The sequence below is a fragment of the Mastomys coucha genome, unplaced genomic scaffold (genome assembly GCF_008632895.1).
Source record: "Mastomys coucha isolate ucsf_1 unplaced genomic scaffold, UCSF_Mcou_1 pScaffold5, whole genome shotgun sequence".
In the NCBI taxonomy this organism is placed as follows: Eukaryota; Metazoa; Chordata; class Mammalia; order Rodentia; family Muridae; genus Mastomys; species Mastomys coucha.
In genome coordinates, this window is record NW_022196911.1 from 4,861,760 (window position 1) to 4,880,393 (window position 18,634).

The window sequence follows — 18,634 nt, forward strand, 5'->3', positions numbered from 1 at the left end:
CATATTTCCATCAGTTTTCATACATTTCTTTCATCAGGCTCCTGGCAAGTAAGCCCTGGTTCAGCTTTCTTGCCTTGGGTTGTAAATAACAGGAAACCTGGCTGTTTAAAAAAAAATCAGAAAGAAATTATCTTCTTATGTATGAATAGTAGTTAGGGGAGCATTATAGGGTTGGTCTATTAAAAATTCCTCTTATGTGTGTTGTGTATGTGTATGTATGCATGTGTATATATTTATATGTGGGGGAATAGGTTAATCATACATTTATTTATGGATATGTACTTATGATTTTACAATCATCCTTATACAGTTAGTTCCATTTTTATAACTTTTGTATGGATTTGTATGTATGTGCATGTTTACATGCGAGGTGCATAAGCATGTCTGTTGAGATAAGGGCTGGCTCTCATGTGTCATTACTCAGGAGCAGTCTATCTCATTTTCTGAGATTAGGTTTCTTACTGGGATCCGAATCTTGATGACTAAGCTAGGTTGACAGATCACTGAGCCCCAGGGACCCTGCTGTCCTTGCCTTGGCAGCAGTGAAGTGACAGGCACAGGCCACCATGCCTGGCTCTTTCCTTGGATTCTGCGGGTGGAACATAGGTCTTCAAGCTTACACAGCAAATATCTTACTATGTGAGCCATCTCCCCAACCCACCTCTTAAATATTCCCTCAGGAACTTGACTTCCACTTGGAATCATGGTTCTGCCTTCCATCCATGCCTAAACGGACCAGGGGGAAAATAACATAATTACAATGATTAGATTAAACCAATTAATATTTCCTACCTTGGTCTTGGAAAAGGCTCGTGGCTGGGAAGGCCATCTGATGTGTCAATCAAGTACTTTTTGTGTGAGGAGGAGAGAATACCTTGTAGCCTTCTTTGGCGTCACACACAGACCTAGTGATGAACCTCTGACAGTGGAGTTTTCAGAGCTGCCTATGTCTGAGAGCAACTTGTTCCCTCATGCCTTTGTTTCTTTCAGGACCTAGCTTCCCTTCCACCATATTAATGAGCCCTCCTTCCTCTCCTTCTTTACCTTACCCTTTCCTCTCTAGCCTACCATAGCTTTCCCAGAGCAAAAGTTCCTAATCTCTCTGCTTCAAGTGAAATGCTTTACCTGCCACGATTTGTGGTCTCAGTGTATTTCTCCCTTTCTGTCTTCATAAATGCCTCTAGAAGTTCCCCCAAATAAAGACAAAAACTTCCTACAAATCTATTTAAATGAGTACTCAATTCACTTTTCTTATTCTTTAAAAAGTGAATTAACATGAGAGCAATACGAGACATGGCCTTGGACAACTGCATTAAAGGCCTGATAACTGAATTTGTCAAGCTTCTCCAGAGGCACAAATCCAAAGGGCACACAGGTGCAAGCACAAAGTTACCAAGCCCATGTATAACTTTAATTTTTTTAAAAAAAAATCCTGCTTTTAATGATGGTTCTTAAATGCTTTAATCTTTCTTTTAGCCCACCACCACCAGAGGTAGTGGAAAGAAAGGATACCAGGGAAGTGGACCTGTTTAGAAAGGTTCGTTGAAGCAAATCCCATCTGTGTTGTCTGGAAATCAACAACTCAGTTCACAGGTTAGCAGTGGCAACTCCGTCCACTTGCAAACACTTCACAGATACACCCGCAGTTTAGTTTGGTAGAACTGGGATAGCAAATACCAATCAGCAGCAGCGGAGGCACTGCCTAGCAGAACCAGCCAGGCCTCAGCCTCAGCACGAGTTAGCAGGAGGGACCAGGGCCAAAGGATACTCCAGGAGATCTTGGCTGTGCCTCTCTCCGTGAAGCAAAGATCAGTGACGAGACAAGACCCACAAGCATTGCACAGCTGGCTGTACCAGCAAGCCAAGCTCAGCTTCCTTCACTGTCTGTCGAGTCCTATTGATCGCCTTCCAAAAATCACGTGTCCTCCACGAGTCTTGCCCCAGCCTGTGTCTTGCCCCAGCCGACACCACTCTGCCAATCAGCCCGAGTCTACAGAAGCGGCAAGAAGCCTAGGCACAGAACCGGAAGTTTTCTTGGTGCTTTTCTCTCTATGGAGTCCCAACAAAAGGAGCTCAGCTATGGAATGTAAGGCAGACCAATACATGTGTATCCTTAGCAAAGAATCCTTTATCGAGTGTTCTTTCACATGCTTGCTTAAGCAGAACATCTTTTCACTTTGTGTCTGCTTTAGGAAATGTTCCTTCACTAGTCTGCCTTAGCCTTTCACCTGTGCCCACTTCAGGAAAACACTCCTTCACGTGTTTGCCCCAGCAAAATGCCATCTAACACAACTGACTTTCCAAAGAACCCTTAAGTTTCCACTTCACTAGTGTGCATGCTATGTGTGCACAGGATACATGCACACGCTAAGCTGCCTTGCTTGCATTCCTTATTAGAAGGAGTAGACACATGATCACACACACCAATTTATTCCTAGGCCGTGTAAGTATAGAATAGAGAAAACGAGGAAATGCTGATGTGCACTTGTATTTGAGTCTTGGGGTCTCTGAGGACTAAGAGATCTGATTGTCTTCTCCAATCAGAGGTCAACCAGTCTTGAGAAAAAGGTAACACTTCTCTCTGAGCCTGAAGGTAGTAGAAAGTCAATGTCCTGCTTTAAGGAAAATAGAAAAGAAGGAACCTTTCTTAACATGGAGAAATGGTTAACCTTTTTGTTCTAGGTGGACCTGCAACTTATTGTGTGGAGGCACAGTGTAAGGTATAAGGGAAATCCATCTGTTTTATCTGGTGTGCCAAGCTCAAAATTCAGTTCATCCAAAAATCACTCTTCCAGAGAGAAACATCTGGGATAACAGGATAATGTTTAACTAAGTATCTGCTTATCGTGTGGCCTGATCCAAGCTAACATCTAAAATCAATAGTCATAATAAACTTTATGAACTCTGAGAAGAGGAGATGGTAGAGAGGAACGAAGAGGGGGAGAGAGGAGGCAGCTGCCCAGTTTCTTATTGTTAATGTTACTAGTCACTGTTTAGGTCATGGCTAGGATTTCTGGGAGCACAGAGTCCACTACCAGTCTTTTCTGACTGTCTTTCTTCATATCCCACTGTCTGATCTACTTTTACTGCATCAGTCTCCCAGAGATGCCTTTTCTGACATCCCACATTAGGCCATTTCCTTGACCATTCACTCTAATAACATACACATCCTTGTATTATTTATTAAAGGCATACAAGCGATATGTTAACATACTTTAACACTCAGTCACGTTATAATCAAACAATCAGAGAGGAGCAAGGATAGTGATCATACTTGGTTTTTCTAGTGCTTGATATGTTTGCTCTGTGGTAAACATTGCATAGTTTTCTGCTAAACAGGCCAATGCAGAAATCAAAGACTTGTCTAAAGTAGGTGTATTGGGAGGGATGAAGTGTCACTCTGAAGAATGGAGATTAAAACCCTGATGCTGAGGAAAAGTGGTACATCAAATCTGACATCTACTGGAGTAAGAAATTAATTTCTTGCATTATACAGAAGGATTGGGGCAAGACAGAGGTATGGTGAGATGTGGCTTTTGGCCTGTCAAGTTTTGGAAGCTGGTGGAATTGCTTACATGTAGTTATAAGGATAGCATCTTGTTGTAAGTGGAGAATTTGAGTCATGGAATTATGAGCTAGATATGGGGGGAAATGTGGTCATTTGATGGGGACGGAGAAATGAAGATAAGATGATGTTGGAAATAAATTCAGAAGAAATGCCAGTGAGAATCGGAGGAAGATGAGTCAGAGCTGGAGAGTGGAAAAGGCTAGTCAGGATGTACAAGCCTCAGAGAAGACGCTTACTGAGCAGAGACACGGTGGGAAACGCTTCAGAGGTTCAGCTGCTGCCCCAAGGAAACAAAGCTACAGGCCCTGGCAGTCACCTTGGTGGTCCTTGAGAGCTGAGTTGGTGAGATGGCTGTTTGTTGGGGACCTTGGAAGGTTTCAGTTGGCAATAGGTGGAGTGTAGATAACTACAACTACATTTGTAAACTGTTGTGGGAATAGAAGCAAGCCATGGTATAGGAGTCAAGGACATACCATTAAGGAAATTCTGAGAATTCCTGAGAATATTGATTGTATTTCTCCTAACTTTCAAAGAATAACATGCCATGAATTTGAAACTACCAATACATCTGCCCCTTTTCACTCTGTATTACAATTCTAAACTATATTGTTCATGAATAAATATACATTAAATTAAAAGAATAAAAAAAGAAAAAGAAAAGAGCATGTCTGTAGACAGAAAGAAAGGATGAAATCTTTATTTTGTCACCTTAACAGAGTCACTTGGGAAGAGGCAACCTTAGTTAAGAATTGCCTCAAGCAGATTGGCCTATGACCATGTCTGTAAGAAATACTGTTAATTGACAACAGATACGGTAGTGTCCAGCTCCCTGTAGGTCAGTGGCTCTGGAATGTGTAAGAAAGCTAGCTGAGCATGAATGAGTTAAAGAGAGGGGGGGGAAGGGAGAAAGAGAGGAGATACAGAGAAGGAGAGAAAGAGAGGTAGAGGGAGAGGCAGAGGGAGAGAAACAGATAGAGACAGAGAGACAAAGACAGAGAAGTAGAGAGACACAGAGAGAGGAAGAAGGAGAAGGAAGAAGAGGAGGAAGAAGAAGAGGAGGAAGAGGAGAAGGAAGAGGAGGAGGAGAGAGGTATTCCTCTGTGGTTCCTGCTTCAGTTCCTATCCTGACTTCTCTGAGGGATGGACTGTGATCTGCAAATGTAATTTAGACAAACCTTTTCCCCCTTAAGTTGGCTGGGTTCATGTTGTTTGTCACAGTTACTGAAGGCACATTAAAACAGAAGCCAATGTGGAGATACTGAAGTCAGCTCTCATAAAAGCAATTACAGCTCCTGTAGTCTTTTTCTGTTTGTAGTCTTTGTTTTATCCTCTTAATCACATGAACCATATCCTAAGTCATAACAAACCAAATTATATTGTTCCTGCTTGTAAAATGTTGTCTTCCATCCCTGGAGTTGATGACCTTAAAATCATTTTATTTAAATTTTTTTTTAGCCTCATATTATAATTCTCATTTAGAATGCCCTCTATTCATTGGCCAACTAGTTACTTCTTTAACCTCTAGGACCTGAACATAAACTCTTCAGAGAGGATGATGCAATGAGCTGAGCCACTGTATATGAGGAAACCTCTCAGAGAGTCATTTCTCTGGTTCTTCTCATTTTCTATGACCCAACCCTTTGCTGTTGCCCAGGTGATGTTCCCCTGTCATCTTGCTCTCTCATTAACCCAATTTAGAGAGATGCCTATGGTTAGCAACCAGGTATCTGATTGAGAGAAATGCTCATTAGCCGTTACCTTAGCACAGGAAAAGTTAATCTAGTCTTAAGAAATCTGTAGAGGAAAGGAGAGGACTCTTTGGTGTCTTTATTTCCAAGTGGTTCTAATGTGTGGGGTGCTCTGGGGTCCTCTGACCTATTCTATAACGAATTGGGAGATTTCAACCCGCTCCTTCATCTCACTTCAGTATGTTTCTTGCTGTAAATAAAACCCTTTGTGTCTTTCTTTCTGAACCACTGGTTCAAATCCTTTTCTAAATTTTAAAGTAAAACTCTTCCTTGGGGGATTCAGTGGATGGCCTTTGAAGTAGTTTAGTAATTCTCTGTTTTGTGGAAGTGAAGTTTATTCAAATAAAAATGGCTTGCTATTCTTTTATTGCACTTCTGGAAAGTTATTAGACTTCAAATGTAATGGATCCATGCGAGAGCCTGCCCAAGGCCTGCATCTCCTTTGCTTGGTGCTTGCTAAACTGAATTATAGGGGCTAAGTTGTTTTTTAGGAATCTTCTGTACTTTGCAGGAGGGTAAGGCAGTCACACTGAGCTATGGGGCTTTCACTGTGTATTAAGGGAAAGACAAAGTGAGACTTTCAAGGGGTATTTAATGGTTCAGGTAGGCACATTTAAATAAGGGGCCATCCTAGAATATGACCAGACTGTAAGGGAGTCAGCTTATTGAAGAGGAAAACTGGCTCTAATATTACTAATGGGAGCAATAGGGAGTAGCAGAACAAACACGTGGCCCCACTCTCCAGAAAAGCTTTCTTTGTTTCCACCAGTGTATGCTGATGGGATGTACGGCCACTCAAGGTCATTTGACACTCTGGCCTGTTTGATTCTGATCTATGGTGTTGGTCATAGATCATATATTATACTTTTGAACATTTGTTTTTCTTAATATTGACACAGAGTCACTTTGTCACAACTGTACACTCTTGCTTTTATTTTATGTAAAAATAAGATGCTACTAATCTCCCTAGGCATGGTAGTGCATGTCTGTAATCCCAATAGTCAATAGGCAGAGGCAGGAGGATCACTGTAAGTTCAAGGTCAGCTACAAACATAGCAAATCCCAGGTCAGATCCACCATGGCCATAGAGCAAGATCCTGTTTCAAATAAATATTTGTTTTACAAATTTATGTACATATGTGTATTGCATATGTTGTGCTGAGATTTTTATCTAATAATCCATGAATAATTTGTGTTCAAATACATCTTTTGAAGGTTGAATTTTGAAATTAGCTTACTGGGTGTTCATATGGCTTTATCATGCATCTTTGACTTTTCTGTGTGCTTCTTTTTTTGAGACAGGATTTCTCTGTGTGGCTCTGGATATGTCAAAACTCACTTTGTAGACTAGGTTCCACTCAAACCCAGAGATTCACCTGCCTCTGTCACCTGAGTGCTGGGATTAAAGGCTTTCTTAACTGATCTGCTCCTCCCTCCCTTCCCACATTTCCTCATCCCCTTCCCTGCCCACTCTTTTAACACTCAATAACCCTGTTCTTTCACTTCATCTCTGTCCTGATATGCTATATTTTTCTTTGTTGCTATTGCTTTAAGTGGAGCTGTGAGCTAGTAGGCTTCCACTTTTCATATCTCCTCCCTTTGAGTTAACGATTCCCTTGCCACCCTGATTTCTTCTATACTCACGTAACTTTCTCTGCTTAGGCCCTTCCATTCTCAGGCATTAATCTTGCTACTTTTCTGTCACCCATAATTTACTATCTCCCTAAAATCCCCTTTCTATTTCCTGGTTTTACTTGTATTCCTAGTCGAAGATACAAACCTAAACATTTGAAACCAGGATCAGCATACGAGAGAGAACATAAGGTGATAGGCTTTCTGGCCCTGAGTTTCCTCACTCCATGTAATTTTTTCCAGTTCCATTTATTTCCCTACAAATTTTATGATTTCGTTGTTTGTTTACAGCTGAGTACCATTCTATTGTGTATCCATACTAAACTTTCATTATGCGTTCCTTGGTTGATGGACCTCTAGGTTGAGTCCATGTTCTGGATGCTGTGAATAGAGTAGCGATAAGCATGGATGTGTAGGCATCTCAGCAGTAGAGTATAAAGTTCTTTGGGTATATTCCCAGGAGGTGTAAACCTGGGTCATGAAGCAGTTTCTATTTCTAGTTGGGTTTTGTTGTTGTTTGTTTATTTTTGTAGAGAACTCTCATGACTGATTTCCCAAATGGGTTCTCTCGCTTGCACATTCTCACCAGCCACGCATCAGAGCTGCCCCTTCACCACATCTATACAAGAGTCCATTGTCATTTGTGTTCTGATGATGGCCATGCTGAGCAGAGTGAGGTAGAAGCTTAAAGTAGTTTTAATTGGATTTCCCTGATGACTGATGACATTGAGCACTTTGGAAAGTGTTCCTGAGCCATTAGCATTTATTTTTTTGGGCATTTTATGTTCGATTCCTTCCACCTGGGGGAAGTTTACAGATGTGTATGTCCTCTTATTCTTTTCTTTCACATCTGTGCCTCCGCTAAGGGATGGAATGTTCCCATTTGCTGTCTCCACATTGCACCCGTAGCTTTGCACCACTTCTCACCAATTCTCTTCCTGTAACATGGTGCTTACCCAAACCACAAAGATTCAGTAGATCCCAGCCACATCTGGGAAGTCTAGGTATGTTACTGATTATTGGTCAGTCAGATGACATTAGGAAAGCAGCCAATGGCTGCAATAACACACACTGCATACAATATATCCATTAATTATTATATGTTCAGTCTTAAAGCTATTTTTGCCCTTTTCATTAACAGGATTTATATGTTGTGCTAGGGAAGAGTAATACATACTGAAGACATAATTAGTACATTAATAAAAAGTCATTTGTTCCTCTTACTAGTGTATGGAATTCTAACACATAGATACATGTAAATCCTTGCTATGTGTTTTCCAGGAGAATACAAATGAAAATAACTTCGGGCAGCTTAATTCCTGGCCACTGTTTTCTTGGGCATTTCAATGTCTTAATCATATATGGTAGCATTGTATGTAAATATCTTTTGTTTAGTCTACCAAATCAGAGAAAGACATTCACAAGTTTAAAATACATTTTTTTAATGTATGTCTTTGTGGCATGTATAATGTGTGTAGCATTTTCTCGTGTTTGATTGCCCTGGAACGTGTATGTGCCTATGGAAGCAAGGGGTTGAAGTCTTCCTTGATTGTGTTCCACATAACATATTTGAGGTGGGGACTCTCATCTGATTATCCAAACTCCAGGATCTCTGGTTCAAGTAGTCTAGCCCTCCAGCTTCCTTTGGGGATGGTCTGTCTCTGTCTCCTGAGCCTGGGATTGCAGGCAGGCTGCCACACCCTGCCAACAGCATCTTATGGGTGCTAGGGAGCTGAATTCTGGTTCTCCCACTTTATCCACTGAACCATCCTCACAGCCTCAAACCTGTCATTTCCCCTTCCAAGGAAGCTAGAATTGCTGCCATTGTTATTCCTGTTTCACTACAGATTTTGGATACATTTAATTGTCTGATTAGAATTTGAAATAGGTCATTCAGCTGAAGTATTTCCCAGAAAAATGTGAAGAGGGAGGAGAGGGGAAATGCTTTCAGTTCAATACAATTGACATCTGTACAGTCAACAGACGAGCTGGGGAGTTTGTCAGGGACTTCTTCTGTAGGGGAATGATGCTAAGCCATCCATCTTAGTTACACTTACACTTAGAATTCAAATTGGAGGATGAGTTGTGTCCAGTGTTCCTTTTGGAAATATAAACCAAATGGACCTTCCCAGTGAACGCTGAGCCAGGACAGTAAAGACCAGACCTGGCATGTTGCAGCCATATGTCTTTACTGTATTTACCTAGCTGAGAGAAATGAGAGTCTCCTACCTCCCAGGATTTGTTTTGGTTATTTTGCCAGAGTCTATGAATTTATTTTTGTATTCTTGGTTAGCCTGCATTACTTCTTTTGGCCAGAGCTAGAATATTTCAGGCCTTTTAAAGCTTTATTGAAAGATGATTTTTCTAAAATAAATCCCACATATCTAGGTGCATAATTTGTTGAGTTTTGCCATATACTGTAACCTAGTGGTTAAGATTCCCACAGACAGGATAAAATCATTCCCATTACCCCAAGGCTTCCTTACCAGCTCTCTTTAGAATCCCATGCCTGGCAGATGGCTGACTAGCCTGCCTTTTTCTAGATGTTTATAAATGAAGTCATAAGTGTGTACCTTTTGATTCATTGTCTTTCAGATCCCTATGGTAATGATTTTAAGAGCCATCCATTTGTTGCATGTGCTAATATTTTATACCTGAGTAGTATTCCATGTGTATACACCTTGTATGATCTCTTCACACTTATTCAGACATTAAGCTTTTCTAGTTTAGGATTACTGCAAATGAAACTGCATGAGTGTCCATGGGCAAATCCTTTCATGTGGCCATATGTTTTCATTTCCTTAACTAAATACCCCAGAATGGTATGGATGGACCACATGGTAGGTGAGATTAGCTTTTGAAGAATGAGCTATTTTGCTTCGTCTTTCCACTCGCAGGGTACATAGATGTCATCTGTCCATGTGGCTGGCAAGCTTGTATTAGAAGGGTCTCAGGCCCATCAGGGAAGAATGGGCTTTTGTATCCTCCCCTGTGTTTCTTGTGATCTCTATGTGCTTTTAGACATTTTTAAATTCGATAGTGTCCTCCTTATTGTAAGCCCATGGCAGAGCAGCCAACCAGCCCTGGACTGAGGACTCTAAAACTATGAGCCAACACAGTTGGCTGTGGTTGTTGATAAGCTGACTGTGTCAGGTATTTTGTTAAAGTGATGGAAAGCTCAGGGAGTCCATGTTTGTCTTCATCGTTATATCTTGTGGGCAATAAAATCTAGTGTTAATTGTTTTATGTTAAATCAACAAACCATTTGTTCAAGTTCTGTTTAATGAAAGGTTCTTTCTCTGATTCAATTGTCTTATTATTATAATTTTTTTAAACAAGAATTAGCAGTGTATTTCTGGGCATATTTACAGGCCAATTCGGTTATCTCTTTAACTGTTCACTAACTTCGAGTTGCCTCGATGACTGTACCTTTATAAAACCTTGGTTTTAAATAGCATCTATTTTTAGAACAGTTTTAGGCACATAGAAAGTTGAGCAGAAGGTACAGGCCTCCCACATGTCTCTTCTACATGCATATGCCTGGCCTCCTTGTAAGGAACTGAATGTTTATGTTCTCACAAGACTCCTCTGCCGAAACCCAATGATGGGGTATGGTGGTGAGGTCTACAAAGTGACAGAACCCTCATGAAGGAGATTGGTATACTTATGAAAGAGCTCCTGAGTGACTCCCTTTACCACAGAACATGCAGCGGGACAATGGTCTGCTATAAAAACCAGGAAGCAGTCTTCACAGACCCTGGACCTGCCAGGATCTTGATTTGGATTCTGCATGAAATAGAAGTCATCAGGGTTGTTTTGTTTGCAGGTGTTTGAATTTGCATCTCAAAGTTGGCACACAGTGCAGAGTAACTTCTCATGCTTGACACCTAAGTTTTATTTGCCTGTGTTGTAGGGGGACTCCTTGCATGTGTGCATGAGGGATGCCCTCTGTGTGTTTCTAGCTTGCATGCAGTCAGTAGGTTTGTCTGTTTCCTTTTCTGTTAAAATGTTAGCAAAAGATCAACTTTATTATTTTCCTGAAATCTTAATAGGATTGACTGTCAAAATCACTCCCTACTGGTCCTTACTTTGCTGTCTATATTTTTATTTAATAAAATTGTATTTTTCTTTAATTGCTATGAGGATCTGCATAGTTTTGGCCTCTGGGGAACATTTGCTTAACAAGCATTCTTCAAGGTGCTTTTATATTTGTTTGCTCCAGTTTCCTGATCAGTGAGAGCCCATGGATCTTACCAATCTTTTTGGAAAAGTTGTCTTTCTTTTTTTGTTCATTTTCTATGTGTCCTGTTTTCTATCATATTGAATTCTAAACAATATTCCATTAGTTCTGCTTATTTTAGTTTTTATTCTTGCCTCTCTAAAGTTTTCACTAGAACTTTAAGTAATTGGTTGGGATGTTTTTCTTTTTTCCAGTATAATTGTCTAAACCACAGTTGAACTCTGAGACTCACTCTATGAGTCTCACTTTTAGTTCATGGTGTCTGCTGTCAGTTACGCATGTCATAGATTTTGTTCATGGCTTTCCCCCCTCCCGCTAATTACTTAGGAGCGTGATTTTTACATTGTAATATTTGAAACTTTCCAGGATATCTTGTTGCAAGTGATATGTAATTTCATTCCACATTCTCAGAGATAATCCATTAGAATCCTGGTGTATCATATCAATCATTTACAATTTTTAAGATTTTTTTAATGCCTACCATGGTAAATATGTCATGTGTACTTAGAGTGTCCTCTCTGCTCCCATTGGATATAATGTTTTGTAAATATCAAATAGATCAAGGTGGCTAATAGGATAGCTTAAATATCTTATGTTTTCCTGACTTTTCTTCTATCTTATTGTTTAGTAATAAGTCCAACATTTCCTACTCTGATGATTGGGTTGTCTGGCTTATTTTTTTAATTTTGCAATTTTTAGTGCCTAAATATTGATTCGTTGTTGTTGGATACATGCATATTCATGCTGCTATGTCATCCTGATGAATTATTGCCACTTATCATTAGTTTGCATCTTTCTATCTGGGCATACTCTCTGTCGTAAGGTCCCTTCATCTCATGTGAATGTTTCTCTCTAATCTTCATTTTCTAACTACTTACATCATGCTTAATCCATATTTTTAGACTAATTTGTGTCTTCACAGTCAATAAGTGTCTTTGAAATGGTCCCTTATGAAAGTGGTACTTTTCTTTTTTACTTTGTTTGGTTCTGACCTTCAGTTAGGTTTTTGTATCAGCAACATTTAATGTAATTTTTATATGCTTACATTGTCATCATGCATTTGTTAATTAATTTCCTTTTATGCTCTCATTTTCTTCCTGCCATTTTGGGTTATTAGATTTTACGTTCTCTTTTTAATGGGTTGCTTTATTTCATTAGTATCCTAGTTATATATAATTACACTTTTAAGACATGATTTTTATTGTTTTTAAAAATGTGTGTTTATTTACATGTGTGTACATGTATGTTTGTGTATGGGGTCATACACATACCGTGTCACATGTGGGGAGGTCAGAGTAATAGTCAGATCCCTTCTTCCATCAAGCGTGTCTTAAGGTCAAACTCAAAGCATCATGCTTGGTGGCAAGCACATTTGCCTGCTGAGCCATCACATTAACCCCAAATAGGATTTTTATAGAGACAGCAATATATATCCCAAGTTTCACCAGGTTATTAGTAGTGACTACTGTACCATTTTGGGTGAAATTAGAAACCTTATCCTTATATACATTTTTTCTAGTGATTTAAATACACATGTGCTCATACATATTTCACATATATTGTCAGTGTATAAGGTCATAGCTGTCTGCCTTGATAATCACACAAATAGATCCTAGAAATTTTCACTTTAAACAACACCTCAAATCTTATAAAAACTCCAGAAAGAAATCTTTCCAGACACTGAACAGTTTCAGTGTTTTTCATTTGATTTGGTATTTTTTTTTCCTCTGAATATATTTCTGTTCAGCCTGAAGAAATGTATTGAGAATTTCTTATAGTGACATATTTTGCTGGTTTTATGTCTTGAAAAATGTTATTTTAGTTTGATTTCTAAAGATACGCCTCAGATAATGTAGAATCTGCATCCAATTCCACTCCAGTGTCTTAAGGATAGAGGTATGTGTCTCTGGCGCTCTGTGGTTTCTAAAGAGATATGAGCATTTCCCTGTGCTGCGTGTTTCTGTATTTGCGGTACTTTACCCTTCTCTTTCTTCTGACATATTTCAAGTTTTCCTCCATGCCTTTCAGGGTTTCAGCTTGGGCTGTGATATGTCTTTACATAGGAGGGTCTTTGAATGCGTCTTTTCTTGAGTGGGTCGGGTGGGTCATGAACATCTTCAGCATTTACTTTTTATCCTGGGAATCTTTTGGCCATTCTAAGTTTAAACCTGTTTTCACTCCTTCTTTTCTCTTTTCTCCTTCTCAGACTTGCATGGCATTACTACCAGATTTTTGATGATCCCCATGGCTCCTCCAGAATCTATTCTTTCTCCTATCTGCTCGTCATATTAGATAATTTCTCCTAATATATATCTATATATATATAAAGGATTTCACTACTAATCTTCTGTCTAATGTTCAGCTCTTCAAAGATGTCTTCTTTCCATTTTTGACAATTTAATGCTTGTAAGCAATGGACGGTGATCATATTCACCTCCATTGCCTTCTCTTATCTGCTCTTGTCTTCCCGGCCCCACCAACTGTCTTCTTCCAAACTAGTCCCCCTCGTACTTCAATGTGTTTTGACCCACTGAGGGTAGTAACAGTGGCTTGCAGGAGCATGAGCAGGAGGGTATTGACTGGATTCAGGCCACTTACCAGGAGTTACACCAGGGAACAAAATAACAGCCTCTTCCATGGAAATAACTAACTTCTGATAGTGCCTTGATCATGGGTGGCATATTCTCTGGGTGAAGAGCCCTGTCCTATGTAGGTCATATGTAGGCAACTACAGATGCTGTGTGTTCTTTATTGTGGTAACCCTGTTCAGAGAGTAAAGCTAAATAGCACTCCCTTGCATGCTCTAACCCTTGTACCCCTTCTGCCTCATCATCTGATGGTGCTTGGACCTTAGGAAGTGCAATACGGGCTTTAGCACTGAGCTGTTGGGGACCAAATGACACTTGGCTGAACCTGCCCCAGCTGGCCCTGCATTGATGAGAGAAACATCCTGCCCCAGCTAATTGAGAACCCTGAGATTAACATCCTGCCTGACAATCACAAGGATCCGGCTTGGCCCTGGGAAAAGAACATTCAAGGAAATCCACCCCCATCCCAACTGTCATCCACCCCCTCCTCACCTGTCACCCCAGAGCTCAACCCCAGAAGATTTTGTAACCTTCCATCTCCCTCCTTCCTCTCCCCCCCCTTGTAAACTTCCTTCTCCCTCCTTCCTCTCCCCCTCCCTCCAAGATTTTTGCTTTAAATATGCTCTCCTCAACCAAGTAAACGGCTCTTGACAAGCAATGCTTCCTTGAGTCCTGTGGTCTCTCTCGCCCATTCTTTATTCACAGGTTGTGACCCTCCTCGTTCCCCCGAATAACGTGACCTGCAGGCCAGGTCACAGAGCAATCACTTGTTCTTAGCACTTGGAGCAGTTATGAGCTGCAGAGTGTTTCTGTTCCTCTGTTGAGTTCACATGTCTTCTCACTTATTTGGAGGACATGGTTTTGACCTTATGAGACAAGGTTAAAAGAGCTGATAGACTAGCTCATGGGATAATTCCAGCAGTTTGTTCAGCTGCAGGTTAGTATCTGTTTATCATCTTTTTCTTGAGAGGAGGTCATAGTTTTCCATTTTTTTATGTTAATTTTGGACTGCGTGCTGGAGGCAGTGAACGTTACGCCCTGTGGATGCTGGATTCTGCTATGCAACATGCCCATGGTTTGTTTTGCTGAGTCACCAATCCAGTGAGAACCAACAACTGTCTTACTTTCTTGGGATGACTGCTGAAGCCTTATATCAGCTTTCAAATGACTTACATCACAGCTTTGAACCTGATACATGGACATGATGTTGAGAGACCCATCAATCATGTGTGAGTTAACATTCAAAATGAGGGCATCTATAGCTTTGGGCCACAGATTTTGCATTAGTTGCCTTGGATCCTTTCTGTGGCCTATTTATCCAGAATCTTACTGGACCTTTAGTCCCATGCACCTTACTGCTTTATTGCCTAACCTTAGTGCAACCATGGAAAAGAATTTAAGTAAAAATAAAAAAGGAAACTCTGGTGTCCATGACTTCAAGTTTCACCCACTCTCTATTCTCAGTGTATCAGTGTATTTTGTCTAGAACATACGGAGATTTTCTTCTAGAAAAATTGGCTCAATCAGAGATTATTTTACCAAATTAGTGGCTGAGTTTCCATTTAAAGGGTGTATTAGCATTCTCTAGAGAAACAGAACTTATAGAACTCTCCCTTTCTCATATATATATGTGTGTGTGTGTATATATATATATATATATGTATGTATATATATGGAATTTATTAGAATGGTGCACAGGTATGGTCCAGTTAATGCAATAATGGCTGTCTACCAATAGAAGGTCTAAGAATCCAGTAATTGTTCAGTCTATGAGACTGGATGTCTCAGCTGGTCTTCAGAATATGATGGAATCCCAAAAAGTAGGTTCTAATGCCAGTGAAAGAATGAATTTACCAATGAGAGTGAGAGCAAGCAGGCAAAGATCAATAGCTTCCTCCTTCCATGTCCTTTATGTAGGCTGCCACCAGAAATGTGGCCCAGATAAAAGATGGGTCTTCATGATTCAAATTATTTAATTAAGAAAAAACTCCCTCTTAAGTATACTGAACCAATTGGGTTTTAGTTAATTCCAGATATTGTCAAGTTGACAAGAATAGCCATCACAAAGAGATGTTTAAAGCAAACTTTTAGTGCTGGCAACAAGATTTGAGAACTGCACTGTGAGTGAGAATTTTGAATTAAGATATAGATTCTGGTAAGATTTTACCACTCAGGACACTCAACCTTGGGTAAGTGGGTGGATCTTTATTAGTCATTAAGGCTTTAATCCTGAACTTATTGATCCTATTTCTATCTTGTTCACAAAGTTTGAGAGTACAAAACAAAGACATGGTAAAATGTTGCTCTTTGGTTTCAAACACTCATTATAGGTTGTCAACACCCCTATATACTCACAGCTTCATAACTAGCTTATATAAGCTTTGGACTCTTCTTTCTAAAAAGTCTCTGTGAATGCCTAGCCCTCCTCATCTCAGATATACTTTTGAGCTTCCATTCTTAAGATTTAATCTATGTGGAACTATATACTCTCTGTATATTTCTTTTACATGCTTCTGAATGTGTTTAATTAATTCTGAATGGAATTCCATAATGATATTATCTTTATCCAGCTGCTGGATAAAGGCTTTTCTTTTCTAGGCTTAGCTCAAATCCTATATGGTTACTTTGTAGCATTTAGTCATTTATATTTATTATACAGTTACATTATATTACACATATACATTTATAGCATTATCAATCCCTTATCTTGTCTTCCTCCTCCTCCTCCTCCCTCTTCTTCCTCCTTTCCTTCTCTCCTGGATTAATTTCATTCCTGTGTTATCATTTGTTACATCAAAAGCCAGCATCCCAGGGCTGTCTCTGACTTTGTTGCCTGTATTTGAGGCCCTTTCATCTGACTGGGCTTCCTTGTCTAGCCTCAATAGGAGAAGACTACATGCCTAACCTTCCTGCAACTTTGTATGTCAGGGCTGGTTGATATATCCTTGGGAGGTCTCCCATTTTCTGAAGAGGAACTTAGATGGAGTGGGTGAGGTAGAGAACAGAGGTAAGAGAGAAGGATTGGGAGATCTGCAGTCTGAATATAAACTAAGTAAGTAAGTAAGTAAGTAAGTAAGTAAGCAAGCAAGCAAGCAAGTAAGTAAACAAATTGGTAATTAAAAAGACAGCATCCCTGTTGATGTCATATCCTTGGATATATCTAGCTGCTATTTTGGATCCATGATCTTCATTCTCAGACTTCAGGGTCACACACTTAGTATTTCAACCCTTGCTAGCCCTCACCAGTGGTGCTCAGCTCCACTCCAATAATAACTAAACTTTCTTTTCTCCTGATCATTGCTGACTCCCACATCAGCAATTCTAATGTTTATTTTTCAGCAATCATTTTATTCAACCCACTAATGTCTGCCAGAGGATCTCTGTCACTTTCCTTTAGAAAACTTTCATTTACCTCTGACCTGAGCCCTCTTTAGCTTTTATCCTCCTACCTCAGTAGCGATTCTTAAGCTTTCCCTTTCCTTTTCATCTTCCTAACTTCTGCGGGCTGTTCTTTCTAGACCATCTCTAATTGCACACACTTGTTTGATGATCTCATCCAATCTCCTGGCATTCAATTCCAAGTCCTGCCTTGTCTTCTCACAGTGTTAGTCGTGAACATTTTGTGGGCTACTAAAACAACTTTCTGAGTGTCATCTCAAATCAAACATGACGAAAGACACGTTCATTTTCCTGTCAGATTGTTTCTTACTTTAAAGATTATAATATAATTATTCTAATTCTAGCATGCCTTCAAACTCAAGTTTCTTTTCAATTTTCATTTCTTCGCCCCTTATATATGAAATCCTAATTGCCTTGCTTCACATTGCACCGAAATTTCTGACTGTACCTCAAGTCCAGTGTGAACTGAGCTGTGGCCTGCTGTTCCCCTGAAGGAGTCAGTATCCCCCCATTCATCTCCTTGCTCTACCTTCTGTCACTTATGTTCTAAAATGAGCAAAAAAAGTGTTAAATTTAAATCTTTAAGTCAAAGCATGGTATGTTATACCAACTCTATCCAATGGTATCCCCCATTCACTTTGTCATCTGATAACCAAGGCTACCAGGTTGCCTGCCTTCTTCTTTCATACTGTGGTCTATCTCATTTACCTCTCCTTATGGGTGGCTCTGAGGTTTGAACCCAGGGCCTTGACTGTGCTTGGTAGGTGCTCTGTCACCAAGCCTGCCTTATCTGCTCTTTTCCTCCAGCATAGTAACACTGTGTTTGTTACTCCTCCTTAAATACCAGATAAACGCTAGCTTGATAATTTCTGGGTATGATAGAAGGATTTGATGGTATAGTTGCCATGAAATATAGCATTTTAATTTTCACAAGACAAGTACAGTTACTGACACAAATACAACTGTGTACAAATAATATACTTTATTACTACTGTCATTATCCTCACCAAAAACGTTAACAAATTATGAGCCAAATTCCTACAACTCCAAGAATGAACATAAGAAGTATTTTGTTTATGCCTTGCTAAGTCAGTCCAACAGAGTCCAGTAGGCATCTCATAATGACCTTATAAAGCATATAATTGATTGGGTATGCATTTGTGAACATTAGAAATGCTGTTATGTATAGATACTCTACCTTCTACCTTAGCTTCCCCCACTATTGGTGGTGGACATAACAGTACATTAAAGCCAATTTTCTTGCATGTGGTTTAGCAGGAGTGAGCTTCTGTGTCATTGAGGGAGTATGTGGATGGACAGACGGATGGCTTCATGAAAAGTTGTTTCTTCATTGTGGCTTAACTTGCTTCTTTACATTTTTCCAAGAACATGTTACCATGAAAATGGGAAGCTGGGCAGTGGTGGCGCATGCCTTTAATCCTAGCACTTGGGAGGCAGA